The following is a 20,148-nucleotide window of genomic DNA, read 5'->3' on the forward strand; positions in this document are numbered from 1 at the left end:
AACAGATGTGGCCCCTAAGATGTAATTTTTGTAGCACTGCCTTTCAGCATCTATTCTAATTCACAATTTTCAGCACATTAAATAAAGAAAAAATTGATGAATAATATAACCATGCTTCTTGCACCTCTTCCTTTCTCTCTCCATCTTCCCTTCACTTAACCCAGGAAAAACCCTTACCGTTACACTTACTGGAGAGGTTAAGTCTCAGACCGTTCTGTCTTAACATGATTCTTGACTGTCTCGTAATGGTTTTCAAAAACATGCAGCAGAGTTCTTGGAGAGGTAACATGGTTGTGATAACATAGTTTTAAAAGCAGTTTTCTTCTTATTTTTAGTACTACTATAAGGACAAACATATTCCTTAATACAACAAGCTAAGCTGAAATTTGGTAAACTATCAAAAATATTTGGAAATGCTTTCATTTGTAAAGGCAAAAAAAAGCATATTTAGTTATTCTTTTTACATGGGTAAAATACCCCCAACAAAAAACCTGCCATAATGGACAACAATTGAGAAATTAAAGTGCTACTATATCTCAGCTGTGTTGCATAGATGACATTTCAAGCATGATCTCAGCATGACAGAGTGTATGCCATCTGGCTCAGAAGTGCTAACAGCAAGGAATCCACTACCATGTATCAGATGAAGACATGGAATGGACAAATACAGAGTATACTACAGCAATATCAACAAAAATTTGACCAGATGCTGAGAAAGTGTTAAAACTTCTCAAATCTTTTACATTCTTTTTAGCTGTATCATTCTGCTCCAACACCATGTCAATCCCATCTTCCCGCTTCCTCTAAAAACTACAGGTATTTTCTGGATACTTTTGAGTTATGCATGTTTGCATATCTTACTTTGATCTTAGCTAATACACTCAAAGAAACACTAAGCTCATTGTCGCAGTATTTAAGAAATTATTATTCTATTTTTGTCTTTATCTTTTTGATTTAAAATTGTTTTGACTAAACCCATTTTCTAATAATCCCCATCTTCTTCCTTACTCTCTTGCACTGTGTATAGAAAAACTGCCATTACTACTTATTGTATCCTGCTTATAAGACAGTGTAATTTCATTAAACTTATATAATCCGTTCAGCAAATATGTATAATACAGTTTATTCAGAATAGATTATGATTTTATTAGGTTATATCTTTTATGTTTTTCTTTGCTAAAGCTTAATCTTATTAGGATTATACACTGCACAGAAGGTTATCTCATTATTTTGGCTTAAATGCTAATTTTACACATTTCAGCATGATTGGTATGCTCTCTGCAGCAGTGGCCTTGCAGTCAACCAGGCAGGAATGGCAGCTCTCTAGACAATGTTTGGGATAGCCAGCTAAGAAGCTAAGACTTGTTCTGCAGCTGCCTGTGCTAAACTGAGCTTTAGGATAGGGTTTCTGATGGCTGGAAAGTCCCTAGCACTTTGTAAGTTAATTATCCCCAAAAGAAATTACACTTTATTAAGTACAGAACTTTCTCAAGGAAACGGCTTTCTTAAAACTTCAGAATATTTAGCATTGCACCAGCTTTTTCATGTTTAGAAACAGTCTGAAAACCACTAGAGGGGAGCAATTTTGACAGATCAAATTTGAAAACAAAACTACAGAGAAGTTTCTAAAAGTTAGAGTGCTTTTCATTTCTTCCATTTTTTTATGAATAAGGTAACAGCTGCCTTCTAAATTGCTGAATTTAGAAAAGCCCATGACTGAGGTATCTCAGCAACATGGTGACAAAGCTGGAAATGCAAATGAGAAAGGGGCTACAGTCTTCTGAGACACAGCAGCCTCAGTGCTGCCCTACCATGGCTGTAGGAAAAAGAGTTTTAATCTGTTTCCTGAGCACTGTGCAAGCAGTATTGAATGACTCCTCACACCAGTGCAGCAAGGCAGGCTGTTTTAAGTGATATCGTCTCAGCTGGGCTATTCCCCCTCTCTCCAGGGAAGGTAAGGGAAGGAAACACTGGGAGCTTTATCCCACCTCTTCATCCATCCAAACTACCAGCAACACACAAACCAAGTCAGCTGCAAACCCATATCATGAAAAATAGCTCAAGTCTCCAATCAGGCTTACCTTCAGCTTCTGCTTAAAGCAAATTTTCTTCCTCAACTCACTGCTGCAGCAGCTTAAGGATAATTTATGAGGGGCAGGTAAAGTATATTCATAAATAAAGTTATTACTAAGATAAGGATGTTCTGTAATTAGACTACAGCAAAGGATACTGCTATTCAAGCTTCACTTGAAAAAAAGAGAGGACATAATTTTGTACATTAATTATAAAGCACGTGGTTCAATGAAAGGTGATCTAACATGTTGTACTGTCCTCATAAACAAGACTATTCTTTGCACAATATTTCAAGCAAGGCACTGTGTGTTATAAAGAGCTGTATTTCAGGAGGAAAAAAAAAGTTCTCATTATCTTAGATCTCTAAAGAAAACATCGGAAAAACCCTGATATAAGCTAACTGCATTTAAACTAAATAATACAAGGGGGGTTGAGCATTCACTAGGTGTGTGGCGTTTCAATACCAGATGATAAGATTTCCCTGCTTTCATTGTCTTTCTCATGAATAAGTCTCAAAGGAAATTAAGGATTTGTTTCCTGATTGTAGGTGAGAGGCAGGGAGAGGTGAGCTGGCCAAGGGCAGGCAGCAAGGCAGCAGGGGACCCCAGGGGATGAACTCAGGTGCTCGGATCCCTAGGCAGTTCTCTAGGCATTAGATCAGGCTGCTTTCCACACACCTGCACTCACTCTTGCAGCAACAGCCATTTCCACTGCTTGCTAGAGAAACATTCCTGGCTTCCTCAGAGAAACAGCACAGACGTTTTCATTCCCTCCAAATGCAGCCATACTACTTTTAGCATAAATCCAAATACTTTTCCTCTTACACAGTTCGTATCAATCATAGTTTTCAAAGACCTTTTTTGCTTTAATATGTCTTTCAAACTTTTCTAATGGTTAGATACTGTAATTCTGACTATTGTGATCTATTTGTGCCAACCAACTAGAGTCACCAAGGTCTCCAGTATAACAGCTTTGGAGAGGTTGTCCATTATACCACTCCCACCTTCACTGTTCCTACACCTTAGTTCGTAATAGGAAGTACTGATTTTGAGCAATGCTGCACTGAATAAATCTTTTTAACTTTTTAATCACTTGTTCTACTCTGTATGAATAAGTTCCATGAGCTGCAATTTCAGTGTGGTGCACATTTGACTTCCCAGCACCCCTGCAGGACAGAGCACTGGGTGGAAGAAGCACAACCACCTCATCTGCTACCTGGAGACTGTCTTTGGAGAGAGCAGCCTGAAGAATAAATGGTGTGGAGCCCTATCTTGCTTTACATGCTCATGAAGGCAAGCACAGCTCAAATCTCTCTCACCCCTTCTTACTCTAACCAACATTTAACCATTTCTTGAGTTTCCAAACTAATCTTTCAGGCATTGCTGTTTGCTGTATTTCTGTTTTGCTCACTGCTTTTCCTTTCACTTGCAAAATGAAGAAGGAGATTAACTGTAAGGAAGTTTAAATTTACATCCCCCTACGTATTACAGGAAGCCACTTTACGACAACTACCTGACACCACACCAGGTATCAAACTCATCAGATTTAGATGCTCTTCATCAGGCTAATGCACACTGACCAACAAACAGTAAATAGACTTTTTAAATAAACATCACAGGTTCAATAATAAGCTATCCTTTTTTCTCCAGAGACAGGAGGCTCAGACAACACCTGTTGTTGCAGTTAAGAAAGCAGCAGATGACTCCAGGAAAGAGACCTTTGCTAAAGTGTGGTACTGGTGACCAGTACTACTGACAGTGAGCACAGTGTTTTGGATTCTGCAGGGCAGCAAAAGCACTTTCAGGTAGTAGCTTGTATATGTGGCAGCCCAGCACATTAAAAAACAAAACAAAACAAAAACAAACAAACAAACCACCATCCGTGCCTATGAAGGAACATAGCCTACTGGGCAGCTGGGCAGATCACATCCAGGCAATGCCCAAGTATCAACTGTCCTCTGCTAAATAAACCTCTTAGTACTCCAACACCATGCACCAGGTAGGTGCATGCACATGCACTCCAAGTTAACATGTCGCTGTAACCATAATGCAGCCGGGGACAAGGGTTGTGCCTTGCACATGCTCAGCATGCCGAGTCACAGGTGGGAACTCCCTGGGCAGTCCGGGGAACTCCTCAGCTAGTTTCTGTCCAGATGAGATAACTGACTGACAGCTACAGGAACCCGCCCCAGGCAAGCCCAGCTCCACCAGAGGTCTGAGGGATCCGCAGAAGAACTCCCCAGACAGTCCCAGTCTGTGTTAACAAGATAAGAGTCTGTGTGACCCGGACTGGGGACGCAGGGAGTTCCCCACAGCCCTGGGAACAACCCAGGTGGGTCCTGTTTTGCACACATGAAGTAAATGGTGAGCTGATAGCCACTATTTATCTATTCATATATGCTTATCATTGGATAGGGCAGTTTTTTGCAAGTAGTTGAGATGATTTTAACTAGAAACTCATCATGCATGCACTGGAGTGTTGACGAGGGACCATACACCAGATGGGTAGGACAGAAACTGGCCATACTGTTACAACAGTGACAACAGTAACGCAAGAGTGTTACCTCATGCAGAACATCCAAATAAATTAGCTTCTTGGCTAACACTTGAACCAGTGTGTGTTAACGTGGACCAGAACAGTCTCTTAAGAAAATGAGAGGCTGCCCCCACGTAAGCTGGTCACAATGAAATGTCATACAGATTTAAAACATTACCCCAGAGTATAAGGGCATTGGTCCAAGTAAATGTATCTGATGCCACTGTCAGATTTTACATAAGGTACCTCTAATTCTGACTTGCAGAATACATACTCGTTTTCCAAAATACTTAGTAAATAAATACATTCCAGTATTCTGCCCTGTTGCTCCCAACACAAAAACGCTGGCTACACAGATAACATTCATAAATGTTGGTGGTTTCTGGGCCATGCCTGTTTATTTATAATCCAGCTGTAGTCCATTGCAGCACTAGGCACAGCCACCACTGCGATGGAAGAAGAACCTCTCCTGCCCAGACTATCCGTAACCACGCACATGAACCTTCACACCAGAGTCCCGGAGTGGAACTGCTGACCAGCTGTGTCAGCATGCCTGTCCTGAGACACTCGGTTCTGATTAACAGCGAGACCAGGTTACATTCAACCTCTAGCTTTGGATCAGCCATGAATCCTGGTTCAGAGATATGTTACATATTTCACACAACACAGCCTCTGTTCAAGGGGTCTGGACGCCTCCACCCCCCTGCCACAAGAGCAAGGCCAAGTACCTGATGCAGAGCTGAGATGACTCCAACCTGGATGCTGCCTGAGGACCACCACACAGGGCTGTTCCATGTACATTCAGAAAAGCTTGGTTTGGATTAGGCCTGTATCCACCAGGAGGTTCAGGTGTGACATTGCACAGGGTTTTCAGACACCTGGCTCCCAAAGTGAAAATCACAGCTCTCACACAACACTCGATTTCCAAGGAGCAGACCATAAAGTGCGGTAATATTTAAGCAAAAAATAACTGCGCATAATAAGGAAAAGAGTATGTCTGGGACCCTACTCCTCTCCTGTAAGGCACATACATGCAGCACTAAAGTCACTTCCATCAGTTCCCTGTGTAAGACTGGAGCTCCCAGCTTATAGCCCAAAGAGTGCCTAGGTGTTTAGGGAGTCAGCTCTTACCTCTCAGGACTGCTTACTGTAACACATGGTGGAAGGAAAAGACAAATTCTTGCTATCAACTGTTATGCAACATCAAAGTAAGTGTATTACTTGCTGAGGGATGCACCTTCTACACACATTTCAACCCAAAACGAGCTTTCCTGTCTTCAAGAAGACATGTCTTATTGACAGTGGCAAAGAGTAGGATGTCCACCCTTCCTGTTAAGTTGTGCGAATGTAGGAGAGAACCTACACTTGTCTTTGGAGGCTTATACTGAGGTTCCAGCCCTTTGCCTAGATTTCACAGGGGAACCTTATTTGCTAAAATACTTTATATGGAGCAAGAAACAGGAACTAGAAGCCAGGACTACTTCCTTCTGTCCCATCCTCCTTCTCCACACCACATGCAAACTGCAGAGCCAGTCTTCTAAGTACAGCTTTTGTGGATGCTCAGTCTACTGTTTTGCTTTTCAAATAATTGCTTTTCTTGGTCAGAAACCCACTATGTTTTACAGGCCTCAAGCAGAGCTCAGATATATCAAATTTCTTCATGTATTACTGAAACCTCAAGGCAAACACATGCCAGAAGTGTTTTCAAGTTCCGCTTGACTCAACCACATTACCTTGTTCTTCCCACTCCACTGAAGGGAAGAGGCATATGTGAGCTCTGGACATATCCAAAACTCTGCATTATTCTGCTGTCGAGACTGGACCATTTGACTTCTTCATTTCTATTTATAAGCAGAGTTAGGTATTAAAAGAGCCAGACTATTTAACCATGAAGACTGTCAAAATAGATAATGTGTCTCACTGAATTACAAACTGGCTGAGTGCCTAGCCTTTTGACTGCAAAGGTCTGCTCCATCATAGCTCCAGTAATGTCTTCAAAATCTACTTCAAAAAAGTTCTGGAAAACGGATAAGTGTGAAGTGACTATATGGATCATACAAATGATGCTTGTTAATCCTTCTATTGGTTAACAGCACATAGTTACTAGATCTGATGCCAACTTGGGAAGAGTAACCCTTTACTAGAAAATGTAACTGATGACCTTCATTCTAACAAGATACCAGTATCTCATGGTACCCACACAGAACCATGCTCAGGGAAGTAAGTGTGATAAATTACTCTGCTGGAACAAGTTCACTAATAAATTGTTTTCCTTATGTATTTAGGGAGCGCACATGCATCCACAGTGCAATGAAAATTAGTATTACATTTCAAAGAACCGAGTACATAGTGTAGTAGCAGTTACAGCTGGCTAATCATGGCTTGGATGGGTGTACTCTTCACTGTGTAAAAGCCTGGCTGGGTGGCTGATCCCAGAGAGTGGTGGTGAATGGAGTTACATCCAGCTGGCAACCTGTTACAAATGGTGTTCCCCAGGGCTCAGCACTGGGGCCAGTTCTGTTTGATATCTTTATCAATGATCTGGATGAGGCGATCAAGTGCACCCTCAGTACTCTGCAGGCAACACCAGCTTGGGGGAGAGTGTTGATCTGCTGGAGGGCAGGAAGGCTCTGCAGAGGGATCTGGGCAGGCTGGATCAGTGGGCCAAGGCCAACTGAGGTTCAACACGGCTCAGTGCTGGGCCCTGCACCTGGGTCACACCAGCCCCACACAGCGCTACAGGCTGGGGGAAGGGCGGCTGGAAAGTGCCTGGAGGAAAGGGCCTGGGGGTGCTGGCTGGCAGCCGGCTGAACGTGAGCCAGCAGTGTGCCCAGGTGGCCAAGAGGGCCAACAGCATCCGGGCTTGTATCTGAAGCAGTGTGGCCAGCTGGACAAGGCAAGTGGTCATCCCTCTGTACTCAGCACTGGGGAGGCCGCTCCTTGAACCCCGTGTTCAGTTTTGGGCCCCTCACTGCAAGAGGGACGTAGAGGTGCTGGAGCGTGTCCAGGGAAGGGCAAAGAGGCTGGTCTGGAGAACAAGTCTTACAAGGAGCGGCTGAGGGAACTGGGGCTGCTTAGCCTGGAGAAGAGGAGGCTCAGGGGGGACCTTATTGCTGTCTGCAACTCCCTGAAAGGAGGCTGTAGGCAGGTGGGGGTAGGTGTCTTCTCCCGAGTAATAAGCAACAGGACAAGAGGAGATGGCCTCAGGTTGTGCCAGGGGAGGTTTAGATTGGTATTAGGAAAAATATCTTCACTGAAAGGATGGCCAAGCATTGGAACAAGCTGCCCAGGGACATGGTGGAATCACCATCCCTGGAGGTATTTAAAAGATGTGTAGCTGTGGTGCTTAGGGGCATGGTTTAGTGGTGGATTTGGCAGTGCTGAGTTAACAGTTGGATTTAAAGTTGGATCTTAAAGGTCTTTTCCAACCTAAATTATTCTGATTCTATGATTCTACAACACAGTGACTGTTTTTATGAGGACCATGAAATTTTATTTGACTCACTGAAGATATTGCTTGTATCTACTTCCAAAATACCTGAATTAGAAAACTAATGGCATGTAAATGGGTTAATATTGGTTAAAAAAACTATTAAAAAACTGTAATAAAAACCTACAAGTATGGCAAATCTAATATGGGTAGGGAAGCATCCTCTTTTGAGAGAACACTGAAACAAAGTAATAACCCAGAAAATGCACACTGACTCCAAGTTAAAATACTACAGCTTGCCTTTATATTAAATTGTATTAGCTAATCTTTTTGGGGAAAACACAAATTAAATACTGCTTTGATTTACAAAATGTTTGACATCCAATCATTAACCTGCACACATGCACTAAATAAAGTAAAAGCACATTCTGTTTCCTTATGAAGGGATTTCTTTTAAAGAGGCAAGGTTTATCCAGCTACCGGTGTAGTCAAAACATATATTTCACTTAAAAGCAAAACATGATATAGTATTGTAATACAGAAGTATTATCATTAATGTAAAATGATAACTTCAGAAATTTCATGTCTATAGTTACATTTGTATCAATGCCAAGATAAGGGCAGCACATCAGCACATACTCAATTTGAAAAGCAAGTGCAAAAAGTCTACAGCACAAATGGTCATATTTTTAACCAAGCAATTATCAACCTTGCGTGCTAAAAAGTAAAACACTGTATCATGTCTTCCCTATTGTGTCTTTAGCTTAGAAAAAATGAAACCATTTGCATATCATAATATTACTACAGCATAATAACTGTCGCTCTACAGACATTTCCACACACCCTTTTTTTTTTTGCCATTCCTCCTTCCCAGGTTTTCAGACTGAAGATGGAGAGAGCATTGCCTCTCTAAACTACTCAAGGAATCTGCAAGGATATCACATACTTTATTCTAGGTTTTCCTTCACTTTATAGCACTTAAGACATACATGCATTTATTTTGCCGCTAGATACAAAGACAGCCAGCTTCAGACGGGGACTTTCTCTCTGGTATTATCAGATCTTTACCATCTTTTAGAGAAATTTGAAACTGCTAAGGGATGAAAGAGATACTCTAGTTGTTTCTTATACATCTCTTATTATGTTTCTAAATGTCACACTGAGAGGGGGTTTTATGTGGAACTGACATAAACCAGCCTATTTAATGGTATCATTGTACGTTACTTGGGAGTGTAAATTGATTGTATACTGTAATATTTCTACCAAGCTAGTAGGTTTTTTAAAACCAACAGAAAATCATAAAGCAGAGACCAACTGACTGCTGGCTACATTTTATAAAACGTGGCTCAGTTCTAAAAAACAATATGGTGTGCTTCCCTGTTTTTAATTGCTTCATTCTTCTTAACAGTAATCTTTTTTAAAGAACTAATAAAAGATATTTTCCTTATAGGTCAATATTATTTATTCAGATCAAACAGAGGAGTAAGATTCAGAACTGAGATGCTCCCTATCAGTGACCATTTCCTAAGAAGGCAGAGTAGTACATCTGTTAACTTCTCTGTTGCGCAGTAGCACAGGAGGAGCAACCGAGAGTGAAGCAGGCAAATCCACAGCAATTTACTCTTTTGTAACTCAAACCAGTGCTTTAAATTCAGCTTGAAAAATACCCACAGGAAACGCTACTGTAGCTGGACAAAACAAAAACAAAAGTAATTTCTTTGTGGCAAGATACACTTAGTAAGCAGACTGCTACATTCAGCACGGCTTCCCATTTTTGGATGAAGCCCCTGCTGAAGAGAACAGCAGAGAAATAAGGCCTAAGGCATTGCTGCCACGTGAGCATCGCAAAAACGTCACACTGAATGCAACTGCCTGGTCAACCACAGGCAGAAAAAAGGAGTCTGTAGTATTCTGGAATGTAACCAGACTTGTAAGGGCCAAAACCAAGCAACAGAACAGCAAACACCTTCCCTAAAGAAATAAAAGCATGGGGTTTTGCTGTAGCCCTTGATTTTTTTTATTATACTAGAAAATGGTGAATAAAATGGTGCATTTATTTTATTTCTGATAGATAATTATCATGGTGACAGGCTGGGATATGCTAAAATTTCTTCAAGCAGAATTTTGAACTGTTTTAACTAAATAAATTATTTAAATGTGTCGCACATGTAAAGAAAAGCTTAAAACAACACATCATGCATTTAAATCTGACATACTGAACAAATGAAATGTTTTCTGTACTAAGTAAAACCAGATTTAGTGTTTCTTTCTACCACGCCTTACAAGATTTTAGAGGTAGTAGATATTATTCTCCCACACCTCATTGTTATTCACAGGTGAGGAGGAGGAATACCAGCTTTCCTATTTTTTAACTCCCAGTTGGTTTCTCAGTGAATTGATTTCATTCTGTGTGAATGAAATAGTTACTGAACTAAACTAACGAGTAACAGGAAGAAATACGTTCTCTGCCTCTGCAGAGAAGACTAGTGCTGTCAAAAAAAAAAAAATTAATACTGAAGCAAACTCTAACTCTGGTGCTTAACCATTACCTTCAGTAGTTCTGTGGTGTGGCTCCTCTTAAAAACTTCAGTAACACATGCTCCAGCTGGATGTAACAAGAACTACTGAAAAACCTGGATGTGTTGTCCACGCTGACCAAAATCCAAAAATATGCTATATCAGGATACATGAGGGATTATGAGTGTATCAGATTATCACAAATCCAGCAAACAGGATTATCACCAGCAAGATGCTTAACAGACAATGTGATTGAGCAGTTCTACAATACAATGGAGAGATGGATGTGTAGCTGTACAAGACTATTAACATGCTGAAGAGTGGAGGTTTTCAACCCATTAGTCAGGACTCAGGTAGACAAAATCCTAGGAAACCTGGGCCAGCGCTGAGCATGATCTGAGCAATGGGTTGGACTAGATGACCTCCTGGCTTACCCTCCAACCTGAGTGATCCTATGATTGCATGAAGTCTGGGGCTTCACATAAGGGGAAGTGTTTAGTCTTATCAAGGACTGTGAAATCTATTCCTTGTTTGCAAAACACAGATATCTCTAGATAGATCTCCAGCTGATAACAAAATCTTAAACACTTCTGAAGTGTTTTCACAATTTACTGAAGGACTTTTCCTGTAGTCATTTAAGCTTTGCATGAAGATACTGGTGCACACACACTGCAGCAATAGTACTTAGTCTTGTACAAGCGCCTCCCTGCTGGTAAGACTTCAGACATGTTACTCAGTGGTGGGGTGGGGGGAAGAAGAAGTTGGGGACACAGACCAACTGAAGATTTGAGCTTAAATTTGTATGATAGATTATTCCTAACTAATATGTACTTGGTAGCATCCGATTGCTCTTTTATATGTTCATATAGAAACAACCAAAAAAACCCTATCCAAATTGTGTCATCCATCTAAAACTGGAGATCGTTCTGTGATTGCAATGCCTGCAAAGACTGGCTAGGCTCAACTCACCCATTAGAACAGAGACAAGCTATTTGTGCAATTTTAGGCATGCATCTGTTACTGACACTCAGAAAGAGCAAAGACAAGTAACTGGTTATTTCATTGCCATTTGCTGTCTAAACAGGTCAGGAAGTTCTTATATACACACTTAAATACTACTACTGCTTTTTAAAACTGCCCTTTTATTTTTCAAATGTAATCACAGATTGGTCTTGCACTTCTCTGGTAACTGTGCAAAATCTGTTTCTATCCGCATGAAACCAAAAGATACTGAAACCAATATTATTCTCTTTCACATGTAATTCTACAGTTCACTGTTTCCCCATCATATAAAGAATTCTTACTGACATCCTGTGTCCAACTTTTGGTTCACATTAAAGTGATGCTATGCATTCTCTGGTGAGGTCCTCATCATGGGAGTTTTTTCCTGGATCTTTCCAAGTCTTGGTGTCAGCAGCAAAGTAACACCAATTCAGCTTTTGACCAAGATGCACAATGTTGACAAAAAATTGTCACTTAAGTATCTACAAGGCAAGTTGCATGTGAAATGCAGCACCCTATTTCCTTGAAAAGCCTTATTAAAGTTTTGCAGGTTGTCCTTCCAGCTGCTAATGGTATTTATTGAAGTGCTTATCAGCCGGAGGGACAGCTTTTAGGACTTGAATTTCCATAGGCTGTCATTGCCATCTTATGCAATGTAGACAAGACACTAACAAACTAGGATGATAATGTTTTGTTTTCCCTTTGTGGAGTCTTCTGTCAATTAAAATGTAAGAGTCAACGTACAGATGTAGTCACACAGTTATTTTCTCTGTTGCTGTAAAGGCTGAAATCAAAGCTTCAGTTTGTCTTGGGATACTGGAGTTCTCCAGTTTAACACCTTAAATGTGTACACTTCAAAAATGGGCTAGCCTCAAAAGGAGTCCACCATTCCTCACCATTGTTCCTTAAAACTAGAGTAAGCACCCTGAATTTTAATGCCTATTTATGGTACCATATTCACATCTATTGTGGTCTGCAAAGATATACTCAGCCAGAAGAGAGAACAAGACGACTGTGGTAGGAGGGAGCATTGCTACCTCTCCCCTTACAATATCCTGCCCTACATATCCTACCTGTACTTCACAAAGAAGATTCAGCCATTCTCATAAGTCCTGTTATTTTTCTTCCTTTGTTTGGCTCTGTAGTACATTCCAGGTGGGATCCTAAGTATGAAATATTCTTTGAGCTTTCTACTTGTATTGGTTTTGGCTGGTACAGAGTTAATTTTCTTCATAGTAGCTGGTATGGGGTTATGTTTTGGATTTGTGCTGGAAACAGTGTTGATGACACAGGGATGCTTTAGTTTTTGCTGAGCAGTGCTTACACAGACACAAGGCTTTTTCTGCTTCTCACCCTACCAGCAATCAGGCTGGGTGGGGGCGGGGGGTCACAAGGGCTGGGAGGGACACAGCCGGGACAGTCGACCCCAACTGACCCAGGGGATGTTCCATACCATGGGACGTCATGCTCAGCATACAAGCTGAGGGGAGAGGAAGGAAGAGGGGGGATGTTCAGTGTGGTGGCATTTGTCTTCCCAAGTAACTGTTACACGTGACGGAGCCCTGCTTGCCTGGAGATGGGACACCTGCCTGCCCATGGGAAGTGGTGAGTGAATTCCTTGTTTTGCTTTGCTTGCGCACATGGCTTCTACTTTACCTGTTAAGCTGTCTTTGTCTCAACTCACGCGTTTCCTCACTTTTAATTCTCCAGTTCTCTCCTCCACTGAGCAGCTATGCGGTGCTTAGTTGCTGGCTGGGGTTAAACCATGACACTACTTCAATGATGCTGGCAGCTGCCTAACTTTTAACTGTACAAAGTCTTTGGAAAATCTCACTTTTTCTAATAATATGTGACACAAAATGAATACGCAAAGCCTATATGAAGGACTTTCAGATAAGTCACACTGAAGGTCCGTAACCGAATGTTACATGCACTGTCAGGTGAAATTAGGTTGCCACTCGGCGGGTGGGGTTTTTTAAATTTGTCTTTAATGTTCAGAACGTTTGATAAAGTATGCAGATGATAGCTTCATATCCTACACACTAAGATGAGAAATATTTTCTAATGAAGTTAATATTGTATTATTGGTTTATTTGAAGAAACTGTGAAGAAAAATTACAGCTACTAAGTATTACAGCTAAGTCTACCCAAAATTTTAACATTTATGGCTAGGACTTCAAAAGAAACTGAAAAGGAAACCTACTACAATTCATAGCACAAGGTACAAAGCACTGTAAAATCATATTTATTGTACCTCATGACATCATCCAGTGAAGTAACAATAGATAATTTTATTGTCACATTTTATAGATAAACTGAAGCCCGCAGAGTTTACTAACTCTCCTGTGATGACATGTTAAAGCTCATGATATTCTGGAACAAGACACCAGTCAAAACTCTTGACTGAATGAGACTCATCAAATAACCCTTTTGCCCTTCACAGAAGACAGTTGGCAAAAATTCTTCAAGATTTTAATATCTTCCTCCCTTATAGACATCTTGGAAAGGTCATACTTAAATACAGGCATACACACTTCTAAATAAACACCACTTGCGTTTTCCTCTTTCTGATAAAGCTATGCCTATATGATAAGTCTATCATGGAAAAAAATAATTTTCAGTTATCGACCCTGGCAACAACCATATAAATTGCACTATAATTTAAGAGAGTCTTCTCTGTGTTTCAGTTTGTCTATTTACCAGATTAAACATGTATTTCTAATTGGTATCTGCTTCATGGAAGAAAGCTTTCATCCAGCCTTTGTCTTAATTTTCTATGCCTTGAAACTTCAGTCTGACCTACGTCTACACACAAGGTGAAGATAAGATGCTAGCAATATCAAATTATAATGATGTACATTCCTATTCCTAAGATGTAAATGGCAACACAGGGTGCAAGGTAGAGGCCTTAAAACTGGATGAAGAACGGTCAAGAGCTAACAAAGCTAAATCCTCATTTGGAAGAGAGTAGAACAATAATAAAACTAGCACAGTTTTCAAAGTAAAATTGTCAGAAGCAAATGTGGGCTATGATTAATCAAGAATATAAACACCTAAAGTTCTTTTGCTGCCATGATTATTTACTACTAATTAAGCTGATTTTTTTTTTTCACACTCCATTTGCAGCAACATCTTCTGTTTGAAGTGTTGTAAAGATGTTGTGTTTGTCCAACACAGAAACAAACACTTTTAAATTTCCCTTTTTGATGGTTCTACACTTTGATCAATTCAGTTCCTTTTATGACTTCAGGAAGACTGGCTGTTAGAGATTTATTCAATCTCCTGAGAACTCAATATATTGAAACATTTGATGATCACTAATTTTGGCTCTTTACATTGTTGTCTTATGTCACAGTAAAGGTGAGATAAAAATAAAGCCGTGGAAAAGTCACATTAAGGATGAGTATGATATTGCTTCCTTTTGTTGCTGTGCTTCTTTATAAAATACTTAGACATACTTGTTGAATGGAAAAGGTCCGAAGCATGGTTTGTCCACAGACCTGCTAGAAAATGAGGAGGGAAGGAAGGACATTTATAATGGAAGTAGGTCTGATTGATTGCTGTAAGTCTAAAGCTCAAATCAGATAAATCACTTAGGATGTAGATTTTCAAATGATAAAAATTTGGAAGTCATTGTCATATGATTACAGATTAAAATGGCAGCTACTCTCAAAATTAGGTGTATCTGGAAGCTATCTACTACATTTAACTGGCATTCTGCGGAAGCAGACACACAACCTTATCTGAGTGTAAAGAGCAAAGGTAGTCTTCCAGTGCCGGGTCCAGGTCAGGACAAACCAAGCTGCAGCACAGAGTGAAAGAGCTGACACCAAAACTGACTCTGACTCTAGAAGTTTGTTATTAGGGTCCACTCATGCCTTTCTGATATTCTAGCAGATGACCTTACAACTTCAGACTTTCTTTTTAGACCAGTTTTAAGTCAAAGACCTTTTTAGGCCACATAGCTGAAAGAGATACTAGAGAATTATTCAGAAAAGATTAATTTCATGCTCTGGGGTGGGAATGTGAAAAATGTACTCAACAAAACATGCTTGGAAAATATTGTTGTGACAAAAGGAATAAGCCATAAACCCTTATTCTCTCCATATAAAAGTGTTAATTAATGAGATGACTGAAAACCATAAACATAAAACATAAATCTAAAAAAATATAAAACCCTAAAGAGTTTGTGAATGAACTTGACACATGTTCCACTTGACACATGAACAGAGTACTTTTTGTTGTGTATCACATGTCCTCCTTTTTTTTACAGATAATCATAAGTACATATATACATACTCCCTCTTACATATCTCAAAACCTTTGGGCCAGGGTTGGCATCGCCTTTTTTCCTGAAAGAAGGTGATACACGCGGCAGCTATGAAAGCTGGATCCCCTCGCGGAGGTGACTCCCAGCTCAGCGACTGTGGGCTGCCTTTACAAGGAGGAAGAGGAAGGCATGCAGCCCAACCCCATTCTCCTGCATGAAGGCAAGTGCCCAGGAGCCAAGCGGCATGCTGCCTGCAGGCAGCCTTGGCCAGGAGGCCTCACCGACCTGCGTCTGACCAGGACTGCCTCCCTCTCCCTGGGGAGGAAGAGGGCGCGCTGTGCGTGACTGCCCCTCAGCCGAGTCGCACCTGTGGGCCACCCTCCAGCACCAGTGCCAACCAGCACCACCAGCAGCAATGCAACCCAGTGCCAACACACCAGTGCCAATGGTACACAGGCTGAAGTATTCACATAAGCACAGACTACAAACACGCTCATAAATAAGGGCACACACAAAATTCAGGATCAGGAAGGCTGCCAGAACAACGTTTTCCTCTCCAAAGTGTGCACACAGCTGCCTCAGCCCAGCTTTTGAGAAGGACCCTGCAGGCAGAAGCGCCCAGCTCAGGAAAACAGGGCCAGATCCATGAGGATCCGGAACTGGCAAAATACCGACAATACTTCCCTGCAATTCACTGCAACTCACTGATTCTTTATGGATTTTCAAACAAACAATGAATATTGGAGAAAAAACTGTCCAGCACAGTGAAGCAATAATCCACGGACAGAAAATACATTCCTCATTTCTCTCCCCATTCAACTAACTCTGCAGCTACATGAAGACAGTAGCACAGTAAACAAGCCTCCTCCTCCTCAACACACTTCAAGTCATTCTTCCCACACACAGCTGCCACTACCATGCATATTTCAAAGCCTCCATCTGGGCCTGACAACTGTACCTTCCTTTCTTCCAGCCAACAGAAATACACGTTCTACTCAAACGGGCATGGACGGTATCACGCTGTTTATTTCAGACAAGAAGCTGCTCCACAAGTAGGTCATGTGGGTGGAAGCCTCCATGCTAACCTACATGTTCACCGTGTAGGTTAGAGCTACCCTACATTCATTTTTCCTTCTTTCCAGCTAGAAACAGTCTCCAGGCAGCATGTGAGGATCCGTGGTACTTGTCCAGGCTGCTGAATGCCTGGTTCTCCTGGATAAACACCTACTGCTCACACAGGGATTAACTTCACAGTATACACCCAGCAGGTTCAACATTTCCCAGAGATTCTTCATTTAAGCTGCATGTGCTACACAGTGCAGGTACACCTCCTTCTGTCCAGAAATATGGCAATAATCACCACGGCTGCTGCCGACTGAGGACAACGTGCGCGCAGCACACAGAGGGGCCAGATCTCCGGTCTAGGGCCTCTTTTTCTCCTGAAGGTCAACTCTCCCTGCTGCAGCCACCCCTCCTGATGCTCTGCTGCAGCAGCCACCCACTCTGCACCCGTGGCAGCAGCCTACATTCTACTATTTAAATAGCTGTATCTCTTCCTTTCTCCCTCAGCAGCAGCCTGGACTCAGATGCACCTCCCTACATCTACCATGCAAACAAGCGCTCTGCTTCTACCCACTGCTTGCTCTGCAGCAGCTGGGTAGGTACAGGTTGAGAACAGTGTCTGCTGCAATGCTGGGAAGGGCTGAGGCCAAGATCGCACACGGCTCTTACTTTGGAGAGCAGAAGGAGCCGAAACAGGAACCCCTGTGGAGTCAGGTTGCTCCGCTCCACCAAGGGGCAGCATGTGCCTTCATTCACACCTGATGGCAATGTCCACACACTTCCCATATCTTTGCAGATATCAGTAGCAGCGAGTCAGCCGGTGAGACCGGGCAGACTGGAGGTGATGTTTAATTATCTGGACGGTGCTGCTTGAATAGCCAGTCTCAACTCCAGTACCACCCCACCCCACCAAAACCCAAAGGCTGACAAGAAGTAATCTACGGGCGACTATGTCCCACAAATCACCTCCTGGACCACTTGAGATTTACAATGCTTTAACATATAGATTACACAACTAAGATAATTCCTTAAGGATTTTAATGACTAAATGTCCAGCCAATTTCAGTGCCTTGCATGCTGGGCTTGCATTTGGTTTAAATCATGCCTCTCTGCACAGAGATACTGTGAGGCTTAGTTGGGTATTATTTCCTAACTGCTTTGAGATCTTGTAATAAAAGCTGCAATGGCACTACAAAGTAATTTTACTCTTAGTAAGATATTTGCTACTAGGATTTATTAATTTTGTCCTAAAGAGAAATCAGAAGACCTCCATCTACACGTGCATTGCATCTTTCCTGGAAGATGGAGATAGAAGGAGATAGATAGTACAAAAATAAGTATCCATAAAGAGAATGGACAAGATTAGCTGTTCGGAATAGACACTCTTCAGCTCTTTATACTATTTACCTATGCTTTCTTTTTGGAAGACCACCAAGGAGGAAAACTTGAAAGCAAACTCCAGTGGAAAGATGCTTTCCACCCAGAACAATCATTCATTTTAGGTCGTATGGAAAGAGATGTGGCTTAGATCTTCTGCCACTCTGCAGCCACTACCTGTCTTCCCACTTTAACAGCATTTCCAACAAGCTGAGATATGGCCTTAATTTTCCTTAAGCTGATCATACAGGTTTTAAATTTTCTTCTTTTATATTCGTCATAGCGCTTCAGAGGTCACCCAGGCAGTTTCTGCAGACTGCTGGTACACTTAATCATTTCAGTGGCTTCCTGCAGTAAATCAAGAGACATTATATTAATAAAAGATGGGGCTGTTCCAGGTCTGATTCATACTGCTGAATCCCCATCTACCTGGCTTTAAAAGGTCACTTTACTCTATAGAATTCTGAATATCAAGGATATGTCTTCTCTCGCACCAAATATATATACATTTGAGAACAGCACCCAGAAGGGTATAGAAGGCACTGGAGTGATTCAAAATGAGGGCTCACAGCTGTGTGCCCCACAACCTAGCCAAAGAGACCTTGTCTGAAAATACAGCACTGAGATACAGGCATACCACACAAATAAGCATCTCATAAAACAGGTTTAACTCCATCACTGTACTTCTCTGTCTGGCAAACACTGTCTAGTCACATTGATAGAGCACAAGACCCAAGACAGGCAAAATACCAAGTCTAAGAAGGAAAGAGTGGCCAAAAGTGGACTTTGCTTGTACCATATTACTGTTTTTTGGTTATTCTTCAAAATACTTATTAATCCCTGCAATTGGGATGTACCTAATTTAAAAAAAAAAAAAAAAAAAAAAAAAAAGAGAGAGAGAGATTAAACAGTTTTTTTCTGGATGTGACTTATCACATTCCCTCCTGACTTTCACTTTTATATTTGAATTTCAGGGTTGCTTTCATTATCTCATACACCACATGTACAATTCCTATGAAATAAGGTTAACATGAATAAGTCAACTGTCAGTATTATGTTGCTCTTGTGACACTGATCTTGCCCTTGCTAAAGAAAAATAAGTTTTCAATTAATACAGTTGGAAAATATTTCTGAATAATTATTTCTTACTGCAACAGCCAACTCCTTTCTAATGTAATTTTGTCCAAGTATCTGAATGAAGACAAGCAAATGTTTTGTTTTCACTTGGTCAGTCCAACTGCACTGAAACCATGACTTTGAAATACTTTTTCTAAATCTTTCTCCTTCACAAGAAATTGTGAGATTGACTTTTTCTTCCCATCTGGAACAAATTCATAATTTCTAAATTTACAATCACACCAGAAGAGTTATTAAAAAAACATCAACAATCCACCCAAATAAAATCCCACCAAAAAAGCCCCCTTCAATACTTTAGGGTCTTATCTTGCAAGGTGCTCAAAACTCTCATATTTCTAACTCACATGTAGTATGGTGTGGATGCTGCGTATCACCCCAGAGCTGGAAGCCTGACCTCAAATAAGCGGAAGAAAAGTGGGTAATAGAGAGATGATATCTTCCCATTAGCTGCCAGAAGTAATGCCAAAATACCTTGGCAGATCAAGACCTTTGCAAGATCCACAGACCATATGTGACATTTTATCATGAGGCAGTTGAGAGCACTGCTTCCAACAGCATGCCACACAGATCAAACCCCATAGTAGGGTCAAACTCCCTGCAAAAAGTGGCACTGAGACCAAAGAGCTCCCATCAGAACAGTGCATCCAGCCTGCAGCCCACCCCTGTGCTGGGCACAGGAACGACAACCAGGCAGGCTGCAGACCCTAGGTGGGCTATATGTTAAGTGTTCCTTGTCCCAGTCACC

General features: G+C 41.3%; 1 protein-coding gene across 5 annotated transcripts in view; it reads right to left on the reverse strand.

Moving 5' to 3' along the window:
• The window catches only part of AIG1 (androgen induced 1), a 127,959-nt gene that overhangs the window by 95,622 nt on the left and 12,189 nt on the right, over window positions 1-20,148 (reverse strand). Inside the window, exon 3 of one of the 5 annotated variants that reach the window (XR_008822451.1) lies at window positions 8,320-18,614. The exons of the other annotated variants lie outside the window; for them this stretch is intronic. The gene's annotated coding sequence lies outside the window, so the exon portion shown is untranslated. Of the gene's footprint in view, window positions 1-8,319; window positions 18,615-20,148 lie in introns of those variants that run through there. 5 annotated transcript variants of the gene reach the window in all.

This window comes from Falco biarmicus, chromosome 6 (assembly GCF_023638135.1).
Source record: "Falco biarmicus isolate bFalBia1 chromosome 6, bFalBia1.pri, whole genome shotgun sequence".
NCBI lineage: Eukaryota > Metazoa > Chordata > Aves > Falconiformes > Falconidae > Falco > Falco biarmicus.